Source organism: Apis florea, unplaced genomic scaffold, assembly GCF_048593485.1.
Source record: "Apis florea isolate Af1SG1 unplaced genomic scaffold, ASM4859348v1 contig_2298_pilon, whole genome shotgun sequence".
NCBI lineage: Eukaryota > Metazoa > Arthropoda > Insecta > Hymenoptera > Apidae > Apis > Apis florea.
Genome location: NW_028256558.1, coordinates 767 through 15,871, shown reverse-complemented (window position 1 = coordinate 15,871; position 15,105 = coordinate 767). Strand labels below are relative to the sequence as shown.

Here is a 15,105-nt window from a genome sequence, read left to right as displayed (position 1 = left end):
CTCTGTAAAGATTTTTTTTTAACTTTTACGCGTAAAATCTGTATTACAAACAATAATAGAATAATCGTAATACTTGTAAATCCTTTTATAAACAAAATTCTAAAAATAAATAATTATATGTACAATGATTTTTTGGAGATGTGATCTCTAAAATTGAAAAATGAATGAAAAAAAGAACGAACGAACCACATATGAATATTATTTGGTATAAAAGATCGATAATGTTTCGATTGAAAATCAAAGACGCGAGGAGAAATTTTCTGTTGACTAATTCAGGAAATTCCATTGTCGAAAAAATCGAAATACCTTGTTCCTTGTCGAGTCGTCAGAACTTCCACTGCCTACGCGAGGTTTCTTGGCGGAACCTCCGGGACAGTGCAACCTCAAATTTGTTTGAACGAATCCAAGCAACAGCTGGAACGAACGCTACAAGTAGCGGGCTCCGTGTGTCTCGCCCACGTGCGCCTGTTGAGGACGTTGAGGCTCGCGCCGCTGAATTTGCATAATGCGGAATCGAATTAATGGATTTAGAGCTGACGTCGATAAATATATCGGCACGAATTTGCGCTGCTCTGAACCGTTCAACCGCTTTGATTAGGATGAATGTAGTCATTGTTCTGCGTTGTCGGTATATTCGGTTCTAAAATAATAAAAAAATGTTTAAAAACGAGACGAGAAAAATACAAGTGATAAAATGGATTGCACAGTTATCGTATCGAAGGAATAGATGGAAATAATTAACGAATTAACAAACGATATTAATCGATCGCTATTAAAGATGACTGATCATCGCTAAAACTACGTTTTAACCGATCGTTAGAAATCTCCTTTGGTATCGACATACCAAAATTCAGTCTTATTATTAAATTTCACCGTCATCTTCTATCGAAACGCATCGAAGTGGAACGTCAATTACGCGCGAGAGATGAGTCGAGATGGCGCATGGAGCAAAAAAGTGCCACCTAGATGGCACTACCGAGATTGTTACCTCTTATTCGAACCAACATTAGATCCAACATAAGACCGGTATATATATATATATATACGTAGTAATAAACGAAGAAAGGTGTTAGATACACCCATTTAGCCCCGTGATCCACCGTTATTCCCGCAGTCACGATGACCCTAACGCGGGGTTTCCCATCGTTAAACCCATAAGTAGCAAAAAATATGGCAAACACAAACGCCGATAGCCAAATCCGGCGCTGTTAAAGTCCGTCCACTAATGCGTACCGGGCTATAAACTTTCAAATACAAGTGGTAAATCAGCGAGGACGGTAAATAGCGGAGAGAACAGGAGGTGGAAAAAATGAGGAAAGGTCGTGATAAGGAAATATCTCGGCGCGCTTCCATCCGCTTGTCCCGAAGCGCAAAGGCCCCCATTACTTGTGTCCACAATGTCGAGATATTAACCTGCTTCGGCTGAATGGCCACACGGTTCAGCTCGGCCCGGCGAGCTCCGGTTCGAAGAACAACCTGTGGCAGCGAAAGGGGTAGAGGCGGAGGAGGGGACAGATACGAGAAACGACCACACTTTGCTTCACCTTGCGCACGTCGTGCGGAGTCCACGAAGCTGTGCCACTTGTCCTGGAATTCTCAGGGACGAGCAGCGCCCCTACCAGTGATTCGTCTTCCGCCTTCGACGGTTCCGCTGAAATTCTACGGACGTAACTTCGTTCGAGGGCAAAGCGGGGAACAGCTCGAGGTTTTGAGGATGATTGGCGAGTTTGATGGCTTTCAGGATGGTTCGTGTAAGTATTCGTCAATTTTGGATGTGGTTTTATTTGAGAGAGGTACGACATCAAAACTATCTATGTCTAAACACAAGTGAGACATTTGTTTAAGTAGAAGTAAAAATTTAAATATGTTTGAACAAAAGAAAATGATATTATTCGTAATTATATGGCTTTTTAAAAAAATGGACAGTTTCAATATTATACGTCTCATTTGACATATCTTCTATTGATTTATCCAATTATTTATTTTGAATAATCTGTTATAAAAATCTGTTAAAATCATTAGATATAGATAGAATTCATTTGGGTTAAAAATATTTCTTTCCTCGCCCTAATATACGTCACGTCATTTATTATATTTGTACTAGTTTCCCGTGAAAAAATGAAACGACACGTAGATCATTCCCACATTTTAATCCTAAAATACCGAATAGACACGGGGAGGAGGGATGGCCGATACCTGGCCATATCCCTTAACATTCAAAGAACAAGCACACTATCCAATAATTCAAGAACCAACATCGCCGTGGTACCTGCTCGAGGTACCTAACGAACCATTCCTCGAAATAAACTCTGCTCAAAATCTACACTGACCGCTTGGGGGAACTCCCCCTCCCCCGCTCCCACCTCCACCTCACGATTCTCATAAACAAATGTCGTTGTCGTGGGTCGAGTCGCCTTCCGTATTCGAGGGACGATCTCTCGAATTCTGCAAACGTACTCCAGATGGTGGAATAAATAAGATCGGGCCCGGACTCGCGGCAATTCGAGCAATTCCAGCCACGTGCACGTTGGGATCGGAGTGCAAGGAGAGGCGACGCACGAGTACCCCGAGACATTTCCAAGTCGGAGGGTACAGAACGGCCGTCCAAAGGAGGAGGGGGCCTCGAGTTCGATGCGTGAACTCCGCGTACCACGTGGGATGCGGAAAAATGCCGGCCAGTTTATTGGAATTCACTTTGTGTTACCGCACGCGGTTAGGCCGATAATGATCGTTCGAGTGGCGGTCGACTTGTGCCTACGGCCCCCTTTGAGGCGGCTCATTTTCCACCAGCTTTCCTTTTCCGCCTTCTCTGCACTAGCGCGTAATGAATTGTAATACAATGCCCGATAATCGGTATGTGGATCGGCGGGAGGATTGATCGATAGATCTGTTATCGGGGAAAGGCGAGAATGGAACGTTTTGTGAATAGGCGGTGTGGATTTTCCTCGATTCTTTCGAGGTTAGTCGGTACGCGTGTAATTGATACCGACTGGGTATGCTGATTTTATGTGGGTGATGCGTATATCTTTGGAATCGAGATACTGGGTGGTACGAAAATTTAATTCGCTCACGTTGATATGCTCACGTTCGTATCATTATTGTATCAGGTATTCGCGTTACAAAGAAATCGCTGCGAAGAAGTAACAATTTTTAATCATTTTTAATCGATGGAATGGAGATGAGTCGTTCGAATCATTTAATTTTTGACTCAGGGAGAAGGAAATTCTAATATATTTAAAATTTTAATCTTAACTTTAGAATGAATTAAAATTTTCAAAGACTTTTTATTAAATTACGTTCAAACGTGACGTAATTTAAAAAATTGATATTCAATCACAATACTATCTCCATTACTATAAACCAATCTCACCACTACGAAATTCCATACACGAAATATCCACAAGAAATCAGCAGAACCAGCTATCATAAACAAAATCGCATGCACACCTCGTTCCACGTACCATGGAAACGATAACTTGCGAGCTATCAGAGCCATCGTTGCGTCATTCGGGCAGAGATGATCGTCCAATTACTTTATAAACAGTACGTAAACTGTTAGCACGGAAAACCTCTCGCCAAAGATTCATCTCACGACTCGACGACTCGTGGTTACTTTCTAACGAACGATAGAATTAACGCGAGCACGAAGGAACACGCCGGTTCTGATCCTCTGATTTTATGCCCGGTTATCGATCCTTGGAGCATGGAAACGATACCTATGCTAGGCTACGCGGGTGCACATGGTACGACAATGAGTCTACACGGCGGCCCACGCGAGTGCTTTCGAAACGCTGCCGATAATAAGGATAATAACTCGATTTTATTGCCCACCTTTGCCCTTCCCTTACTCTCTTTTCTCTCTAGGAAGACATTTTCTATCGTGGCTCGACGCGACCCTCCTCGCACAATGCGCGCTCTTGTCGTTCCACTTATCTCATAATATACCATGGCATCGGTAAATGCAACCCTAAGATTTAATATCGGGTAGCGAGGCTATGGGAATCGAAAGTAACGAAATTCGATTCGTCACGCGTTCCTCGCGAGTCTTTTTTTTTTTTATCGTAGATGGTTTTTGATCAATACGAGGGCGAAGCTGTCAATCTTTCGGATCTATAAATTAAAAAAAAACAGTAATAATATAAATTAAAAAAAAGTACAAGGAATCTTAGTTACTATTATCATTTCGGTAAAATTTTATTTTAAATGAAAATTGAATAGTTTGGAAGATCGTTTTTTTCGGATATGATAATTTATCAACAAAGAAGATTGTTTCATCTTAAAATATTATACGTTTCCCTGTGTAACGGCAGTGTCCACAGTTTGGTGGATACATGGCATTTTAGTAGAACGAGTTCAAATGGAAGTTTCTTCGGCGTGCACGAGAAACTTAATGGTCTTGTTCAAAGTTGTAAACGAACATTGTGTAAATTCAACAACTGTTTCATTGATCACCACCTACGCTTCATAATTTCTTTTTCAACTGATAGCCAGTTCACCTTACAATATATACCGACATGATACAACTCCGTTTCTCGCTAGTCGATATTGAAATCTTGTATCTTGTTCGAAAATTACACCTTCTGAAATTGTATCTAACGATTTGCATAAGATGTTAAAGCTTACTAAACGTTATACAAATTCTTATCTCTCGTATTATTAAATAATAATTAATGAATCTAATTAATAAATTTACGAATCATCATTTGCATAAATACACTTATCTAAAAATCTATTATATAATTTGTATCTGGTTACATGATCATAATTCATTGAATTCTCAAACTTCTTGAACTCTCAATTGAATTATCTGATTCTCGTCAGAATTAATCGAATTTGAAAAGAGTAATTTTCGAAGTAATTTGAAAAACGATCGAAGCATTGTGCATGGATATTTTGTTATTGTCGCCAACGCGAGGAATGCTCGAACACGCGTGGAAAGCATCGAGGTGAAACCTGGATGCACCGAAAAGGGTCAAATAAGAGGCGCGCGTCACACGCCAGCATTTACGATGACCTAACAATGCATTCTGTTACGGGCAAAGAGAGGCGTAAATATGCTGGCTGCATAAACGACCGAGGCACACGGCACGCTCGTCCATGCAAACTCGACCTCGATTTTCCACCGACACGACAAACTTGCATCATCGTAAAACATTTCCCAGCGTGACACTTTATAGTGCACTCAATTCGCGTTAAGTTTCGCGAGATTTCCTCGAGATACTTGAACGCCTCCTATCTGGTTGTCGATGAAGTCGCCACCAGGATTTCTTACTTGAAACTGAAAATAACACGTTCGATTTCTTGATCGTATTCTTACGATCAAATGGATTCCTTTGATTTCTACAACTGTTTATTTTTTTACGGAATTATTACGGTTTATCTTTAGCTTGAGATATTATTTGTTTCGTAAGTCAATGAATCGGACAATTGGGTTAATGTATTTTATTGTTTTAATTTTAATAAAATAATTGGATTTGCGAAATAATTGTTGCACAAGGAAAATGATACTCCTTTTTCAGAAATGGAAATGTTTGGATTTCAATTCCCAACTGATATCTCACAGTAGTCTACAGTAGTTGAGGTTAGGTTTATTAATACCTCCTTAAAGTTGCATTAAACACAACAATAATACGATGCCATAGGCATCAGTCGCGGGATCTGTTTAATGTTATCCTACGATAGCGATCCATTAGCATTAATGATTCACGATTTTACGGTAAACTTGCGAAGTTGGCATTATCGCAAACCCTGCGGCGCGTATATAGTTTGCGAAGTTGAAGCTAACAAGCTATTGCTTTTCTGTATATTTATCCTCCTTCTTATTCTTTTTAACCTATCTTCTATCACTTTTTTATCAACACAAATATAATTCACATTCTAAAATCTCAAAATATAATAAAGAGCGTGATTTCTATTGCAAAGTTTTTAGATAAATTTCAATACAGATCAATACCGACATCGACTATTCAAAGAACCAGCATTTATACAAACCAGATTCTTCGAAATAACATATAACCGAGATCGAAAAATCAACGTACTTCTCCCGTTCCGTAGGTGTGAACGCGTTTCTCGAGGCAAGTGCTCGCTGACGAGGTGGACAGAGCGTAGAAAAAGAAAGAAAACGGGCTCGTGCAACCGTGAAACGCGATACACTGTCGATAGCCGGCCAGATATCGATCTCTTACATTGTGAGGCGAAAGAACGATCCCACTGGCGAAGCGTGAAACGCGTCTGGGCCGTGTGGAGCGTGGGTGTCCACTTCCTCGGTGGGTGAAGTCGGCGCGGGCCGGTGAAACGGATACCAGGCTCCGATGAACACTGAAAAAAACGCTAATTCGGTGTCTGGTTCTTCGTAGATTATTCATCTATCGGCGTTCGTTAAGCCGCCTCGTTCTTGTTCCTACATAATTGATTCCATTGGATCCGCGCGAGTGATCGTAGATCGCCTGTGGTGCTCGCCTCGGCCTGCTGTTTCACGCTCCTTTTCTTTCTATTTGTCGTGGTCTACTTGTGAACATTGATTTGTTGCCGTGTTGCTTTTAGGAAATTGGATGAATTATTAGGCGGGTTATTAGGACGGTGATTTGTTGGATCGAACATGGGCTTGGCCTATGGACGCTTGGAATTTCGATGACATTTGTTACGGATAAAAGTAGAAATCTATTTATACACGTAAGAAGTAGCAAGATTTTTAACCCGAGTCGAAGCTCCTTGTCTTCTATACCTGCTGTTTATTGCTTATTCATTGTCTATCCTTCTCGACGATAATTTGGACGGTGTAATTCGATTGAAATTTTTGTAATCTAAATTAAATTGCAATGTTATATAAAAAAAAAGAGAGAAAAACACAAATCATCACTCGGTGTAAGCAAAAATACAATTTAACGAAATTTCTTCTCGCGTGTTAATTCAATAATATTCTCGAAAATCGTTTCTTCTTCAAAAATTTCTCATGCAATTCCCAATAGATCTGAGACTCAGCATCGACGTACATGGTAAAAAATAATCTCTCGTTTTCTCCAATCCTATATCCGACTTTTACCGATCCAAAAGCGTCCACTTGACATCGTTAAATTTCCGTGAAACGCCCATCCGTTCCAGTGATCGATGCACGAGAGCCGTTTTGATCGTTGGCCAACCTGGTTTTCTAAAAGAATTGCGAGAGAATCGAGGTAGAAGCGCGAGATTACATCGCGACAAATCGCGGTGGCCGGTTGTCGGGTTGCGACACACGGAGTGCACGCCTAGCCTCGAGTCCAGCAGAGAGTCGATTAAAAGCAGATTTGTTGGGGTTCCACGCGTGCTCTGCCTGTTTCGGGCGAAAACGATTAAAGGTTGCCGCGGTTCTCTATCTCTGCACGAAAACACGCGAAGCTCGCACATTTATTTCGTTCCCCTGAAACTGTTTTCCGCGAGAAAGATAGAAGTCGTCCGCTCGACCCGCTTCGCTTTCACCGTTGACTAACATTGTTTGTAATTGCTCAAATTACCGCTCGCGACAGCTCCAAGTTCCAGTTACAGTTGCCTAACGTCGATCACCCTTGGGTATTCACCCCATTTTCCGATCTCTCTTTCGTGGATTCGTAGATTGATGGGGCCCGCTCGATTCCTGATGTAAACCTATTAATTTTAGAAGAGAATTTCTCTTTTATGGTGTGTTCCATGCTGTTCGCGGGAAGAAATTTTTTTTTTTTCGTTTTTTTCCCACGATTGGACTTTTTCATTCGATGTTGCAATGAAAAGTGGAATAAACGTGGTATAAATTTGTTGAATTACTTATAATTTGAACATTATGAGAACCGTACGTGGAAAAATAATTGACGGATATAATTATCTTTTATAAATATTACTTTGTTGTTTGATATATCTTTCTTCCGATTGTGAGTTTAATACATTAAATAGTAATTCACCCAATAATTGTATTGAAAACGTATAAATTATCCAATAAAAAAAAAAGTTTATATTTCGCGCAATTTCACACCTGAGCGATAAATATAATTGCAACGTAATAAATTAGTTATAATATGGCGGAGATTGAAGGTGAATAAAACCAATCTATCATATTTATGAAACAGAAAAAACGGCCTTAAAAGCATAATTCCGTAAGCTAATCTTTGCACAATCTTAAAAACAGGCCGAACAGGCTCATACATCTTTCAATCCCGTAACGTACGATAAGATCGTAGCGTTCAGATCGCTACAATTCATCTATAACATTGTACCTCGGGCGACGAACGAGTTTTGCACCGAGGTTTCAGACACAACCGAGGAGAACCAGAACTTAACGTCAATTATCACGTAACGCGAGCACGTAATACACAGACACGCGGAACGTCTCGCGATAGCGCACATCAAGATCACCGGTTCTCCGCATCGCAATTAGAAAGAAATTGATTCTGTTTGCAACGGCCTTGGCTGTTTCTCAAGGTAGTCACCCCGATATTTCGAGGAGATTGCAGGTAGTCGTGGCCTGAGGCAGCACGCTGGCGCCTGGCCGGCGTTTCCTGGCCTGTCATTACCATACGCACTCATCCGTTGCACGCACGATCGTGCGTGAGCACGTGCACGCGTGGGAGTCGGGCCAAACGACGTCCAAGAGTCTCGTGAGTTTTCGCGGGAAACACGCGTACCGCGTGGTTGCCAATATGGCGGACCGTTTTTACGATTATTCTCACTTCGAATTTTCGATTCGATCGAGGAATAAGTTTTTAGCGGATTTTCATTCGACGTTGACAGTTTTTTTTAGATATAATTAGAAGGAATTTTCTTTTTCGTGATTGTGATATCGATTGATCATGATGAAGTAAATTAATTTTTTGTACTTTTTGCGTGCGAATCGCAAGGAATTTGTCATCGCGTGATTGCCAATATGGCGGATCGTTTTTTGATGGCTTTCGCTTCGAATTTTTAGCGTTTCAGCGAGTTTCTTACTGGGTTTTCATTCGATATTGAAAGGGTTTTTGAATATAGTTAGAAGAAATTATACTGAAATAAATTCACATTTGTTTTATACTTGTATTGCTTCATTTTTTATTATGCTCTTCTTTGTAAATCCTTGCTAGATTTTATTAATTTGATATAAAGAACTATTTTTTTTTCTTTTACGTTTATGAGAATTCTTTTGGCTTTTTTTTATTAAATGTGATCATTCATGGATAGTAATAGATCGTTTAATTTTTGGAATATCTTTTAAATTACTATCTTTCAATAGATATTCAAATCCTTCTCTATAAAACTCTTTATTATCTTATATAATTTGCATTACTTTTATTCACAATATTCTGCACAGTATTCACGGCATTTTACAATATTCCACGTTTCATTATCCTTTATATTTATTCATTCGAGGGAACATGCTTTCCCTCGATTGAACAAATACTCCGTAAAAACGTTCTCTTCCACAACGAATCTGCAAGAAGATCGATAAACTAGAGTCAATGATAAATTTCGATGCAAGAAATCTCTCGATCTTCTCTAGTGGAGACACCGTTACAAGTTACGCAAGCTCGCATCGCGCACACGAGATTCTTTCTCGTTTCTTCGAGTTTTCACTCGAAGAAATAACACCAATAATCATTTGTACGTCTCCATTAGGGGCTCCATGTGTCCATCGATGAAAACTCGCGCCGGGTTGGAATGCCGTGAACGCGTGAAACCGACAGCCAGCAATTTACCAAGCGTTTCTTCTTTTTTTTCTTTTTTCTTTTTTTTAAGCTTCGCGAACAATGGCAGCCGCGTCTCTTTATTGCCGATGAGTATGCATTGGCTGCGGTCAAACCTCGTCACCGTGTGTGAAACTCGTCGCGATTATTCGTGGATTTATTTTCAAAGACGGGAGAGAAGACAGAGATGGTTGGTCCCTGGTATTCGTGGCGAATAAGTGTACTGGACACGGTTGTCGGGAAGCAATGCCATCCTCGGCCTTTCACCGCGTTACCGATGCACCTGCATTCAGGTGCATCGACTCGGGGTGTAGGAACAGGCTAAGAGGTGCATCGCGATGGCCCTGATTTCGAATTATTTGTTAATGCCGCTATATCAAATTTCGCAAGAGTTCGTTCACAATTCGAAACGTGTCATAAATGATCGTTTTTGTAGCGTTAATTTTAAAAAAGTGTTTCTTTAAACGATAATTTTTTTAATCTATATCTTTCGATGTTAATTCATCTTCAGAATAATTTTATCAAATAAAACAGTTTTCGTCTTTTGTTTATCTACATACTTTTATTTATATTATATCTGTACATATATATCTTTTTCGAAAATATATTTTATAAAAATAAGAAAGAACGCAATGTTTTAAAAGTCTGTAAATATTTTATTCATATTTAACAGATATTATCCGTCTTCACAACAAATACAATATTCAACATTAAAATAATTCTACTATTAACCAAAATTTTAATGGAAAAGATTTTACATAATTTTATTGAAAATAAAATTTATCATTGTCAACCAATCATCATCCAACCGATTCTGGAATAAAAGAACATCGTTAAAAATGATCCTAAACGTTAAAGAATTTTCGTTTAGATAAAATTCCCTATACATATATTCGGTCCCTCGATACCGATTTATCGCATTAGTCCAGCTGACGAATCCCCGACAGCTCGAGCAGCATAACGATGCTATCTCGGGCACGATTTCAAGGAGCATGGCCCATTAAGCGGGACAGCCGGTGTCTAACGGAAGCGTGTCAATCAGCTAGCAAGCCTCGCAGCATCGTGTGTACCCGCGATCTATCGACACGTTTCTCGATCGTGCGAATCGTCGCGCGAGCGGACGACACGAGGCTCTCGAGTGCCGGAAGGCCGTACGCGGCAGCCTCATCATGGAGGACTTGAGAAATAGACACATTACGGCGTGTAACTCGGACTGGGCTGGCTGTCATTAGCCGCGTCATCTCGAATCATACGTGAATCGAGACTATCTTGCATATCGTTCGGCCTTGAATTTATTAATATAAGTGCTTAAATCTCTTTGAGTTTAATGAATTTCTTATAGTGAGAAATTCATTTTTCCGGAATGAAATTTTTGGAAAGAATTTCGTGATAATAATTTTCTTAGGAATTATTTTTATCGATGGTTTGAAAAAGATGGATTCTCTCCCTCTTTTTTTTTTCTCTCTATATATTTAAAGATCAATTATACGTACATTATATATCGAAGAAATCACGTGAAAGTCTTTATATATACTCTTACCAGAGTATCAGAACATTGTGTTGATTCTCAATTACTTACATCTCTTGTCTTACCATTTCAATTACTTTCGTAATACAACCAAATACGAGTTCCCGTATATTTAATTTCTACTTCTCTTCATACGTTCATATAATAGTACACCGATACTTGTACACTGCATCGACTTCACAAAACAAATTATCCACTCTACAAATTTCCCCTCGAATCCTCCGTGGAATCAATCAAACCGTATCAATCGATCAGGAGAGCGCAAACCCAATCTCCACTCCTCGAGCCGAGTTTCTCGATCCGTCGTCCGAGGTGGTCGACTCGCGGGAGGCCGAGGAGCGGACGAAGAAGAAGAGCCGCGGATCTATTTGCCAGAAATGGCAACGGGCACGGTAATGTGGAACGTCTACGGAGGCCTTTACGCCGAGGCTGACCTTTACGCGTCTCTGGAGAGAGAGGGATGGACCCGCATATCGGCGCGGCTCTCCTCGACTCGCTCGATTATCGCACGCTCGATCAAACGCCACGGCGAACCGTTCAATTTTCACGCGCCAATCCGCCGAATTTCCGGTCCACGCGACTCGCGTGATTTACGAACCGATAAACGAACGTACTCCTTCTTACGAAAGTTTCGAACGAAATGAAAGGGAATTAATGGGAATCGATTTATCCCCTTCTGTCGAAGATTTAAATATTCGCTCTTATAATTTTTATCGTTCGTTTCATGCACGTTTGTTGCTTGCTGGCTCTGATCTTTAACGAAGGTGGTTTGCGATTATTTCTTATTTTTTTAGGGGAGGTTAGAAAATTTTGTGGATCGTGACATGAAATTTTTAGGTAATGTAGGATAAGTTAGTTTAATAAATAAAATTTAATAACTATTTTTAAAATGGAAAATAATGGAAAATTATTTAATTATCGCATCTCATCTTGTAGAATTATGTTCTTATAAAATGATCAATTGTGTTGTAATTATACCGTGAAATATATTTAACGTGATTTAAAGTAAAGTATACGTGTTTGATTTCATTTTGGAAAGTTATCTGTTTACGTTATGACAACGTTGAATCATCGAATGTTTTGTCTCACCCCCTCCTCGTTGATCCTTTCTCGTTGCCGCTTATGCAATCGTATACGTATCATTGCATAGGTGAACGACGATCCCGTTGATAGCCGGTCGTGTTCTTACCTTGATTCCCTCTCTGGAAACCTGTTAACGCTTAATAAGTAATGGACTTATTTGCCGATCTCCGCGATACCGTGCCTTATATAATGGGCTTTTCTGCTTTTATTCTCTCGTTTGTTTATCCTGTTCGCATTACCCTTCGCTATGAATATGTTAATTATCGTCCATCGTCTGTAGCAATCACGTGCAAACAATACGAGGAGACCACCGCTTGCGTTTAAATTACGATTACGTATAATATCGAAATGATCTTAAGCTCTGTTGTAACCTAGATACATGTATCTACCAATCCGTACCGCTTGTATACACTTTCCAATTTCATTTTTGAGAATAATATTAATAAAGGATTGCGAGAGGATTAAATATTCTGTCCAATATTTCTGTCTTGTAAAATATAATCAAAGTGGAGAGAGTTAATCAAAATTCAAATTATCCTTCTCACAGTTCTCGCGTTCTTCTTCCATTTTTTTTTCTCTATTCATCAACAATTTGAATTCGTTCAATCCCTATTGAGAAAATGAATAAAAACCCAAATACTTTCTTTAAAATTACTCTCCTTTTTCTCTTATTCCTTATTTGTTTAAAGGATTTTTCGACGATCTCTACCCCATTGCATTCTTCGTTCCCCCCAAAAAATATTCGAAGGTTATTGATCAAAACCCAAATACTTTTTTCTCCTCTTTCCACGATCCTCCTCGAAAGCGATTCTGTCGAGTGACATTTAGCGTTCGACACGAGTCGATATCATCCGCTCGGGGATACGCGGCGCGCACGTAAATCGATTCGATTCGATTTACGTGCACGCTGTTGGCGCGATGTATCTCGGGTACACGATCTCCCCGCGGCGTTAATTATTTCCGTTCGCATTATACCGCATGTTAATTAACTGTAACGTCGTGTGCACGCCCCGAAAAATAATTTCAGGTTTCGCCGTTCCCGCGCCCGATGGGCGTGCACCAGAAAATCGCTCGCGCTCGGGCACGTGGTAATTAATTCGATACGCCGCGTCGGATCGCGTTATCATTATTAAGCGCGTGATCGAGCGTTATCGCTACGTTCGATCCAGTCTCCACTCCCGGAAGAAGAAAAATCGGCCGACGGTGCTTCGATTCGTTTCGACGTCGGTTTTAATGCCACGATGCCAACGCGGTGCTACATTGTGAAGGGCAGGACGATTAATATATATACGGGAAGATATATGTCGGTGGAATGGTTTATCACGGAAGTTCGTTTGTTAAAGAAAGAGGGAAGATCGATCTATATATGTCATATATGTATTGAATTATACGTGGTTTTACGTATATCGTAAATTATTTAACACGGTCGAAACGCGTCCTCGGTCGATTTTTGATCGTTTATTTTCGAAAGTGGTGGTCTCGAATTTTGTGGTACGGTTGTAAGATCGATGGAAGTTAATTTTCACGAAATTGATAAGAGCGACGATTCGATTCGTTCATAATTTTCGGTAACAAGAGTTTAGGATAAAATATTTTGTAAGAGTTTTTGCGGATCTTTTATGGGAGATGAGAAAAGGAAATTCAGACAACGTAACATTCGTTCCCTTGCGTAACTCATGCTACGTTGGGGAATGGTACTTCGCCTACAGGTGGAGGAGGATCGAACGAGTGACCTAACGATACTCGCGTTCGATACGGTGTAACGTTATAGATAGCGAGAACCTGGAGAGCCATAGTCGTTTACGCCCAACATCGATCGGGCCCGTGAAACGAAACAATTGTTCTTTTCAGCCGCGGGAGAAATGAATGACTTGGGTATTCATCCTCTTTCTTTCTGTGTTCTCTAGGTGAACGAGACGAGTCGGTCGGCACGGTTCAGGAAAGGAGGAGAAGGGAAGAAGAACATCAGTTCGATGAAGGGAGAAAGGGACACGGGGATATTTTGAAATGATTCAATTCGCCAAGACTTTCGAAAATCATCGCAGGAATGACTGTCGGGATCGAGATAATTCGAGCAGATGTTATCGACATACATATCGAAGATCCATACTATTTATGCTTCGAGTGGATAATATCATATAATTTATTTAGATTTTTAAATAGAAAGATTATAATTTATGTTTATAGTATCTTTTTGTAAATATATCTACAGAGATTGTAATATGATGTAAAATATTGAAATCTATTGTTCAATAAATTATATATTTAATAATCGTTGAAGCATTCCCTTTTTTTATACCCTATTAAAAAAAGTACGAAATTAATTAGTATATTTGTTAAATCTGTTTAAAAAATTTACAAAGATTTTCTTCTTCATTTTTGATTGTAAAGATCATGTATTAGTTTACGAAATTACAACTCATTGCCCAAAAATGTTTTCAAGAAAAAAAAAACGATGGCAGTAAAAAAAGCGTATGGAAATGGTAAGTATAAGATAAATGTATAAAACCATCTTTTAAATTATATTCTCTAAATTATATTTTCTAAATTATAATATAAATATAAAAAATAATACAAAAATTTAATTCGGATACCGGAATAATATATTATGTTATTAAAAATAATTGGCTAATAAAAATATTCGAGATACTTCGAATAATAAAAACAATACTTAAATTCTTAAAAAATTAAAAAAATGATAAAAAACGAACTAAAAACGGCAGCTCCCTTGATAGAAGATAAGTGTGCAGAAAGAATATATGGAAATAAATATAAATTCAGAGAAAAAAGGATTCACAGCGATAAAGAAGTGGCAACACTAAGAGAAATGGT

At 39.4% G+C, this 15,105-nt stretch overlaps 1 long non-coding RNA gene across 1 annotated transcript in view; it reads left to right on the top strand.

Annotated features, from left to right (window-relative positions):
* Positions 1 to 14,547, top strand: part of LOC147658195 (uncharacterized) — a 126,082-nt gene extending 111,535 nt beyond the window's left edge. The window contains exon 4 of the long non-coding RNA XR_015290934.1: positions 14,181 to 14,547. This is a non-coding gene — a long non-coding RNA (uncharacterized LOC147658195). The remainder of the gene's footprint in view (positions 1 to 14,180) is intronic.
* Positions 14,548 to 15,105: the final 558 nt, after the last annotated feature.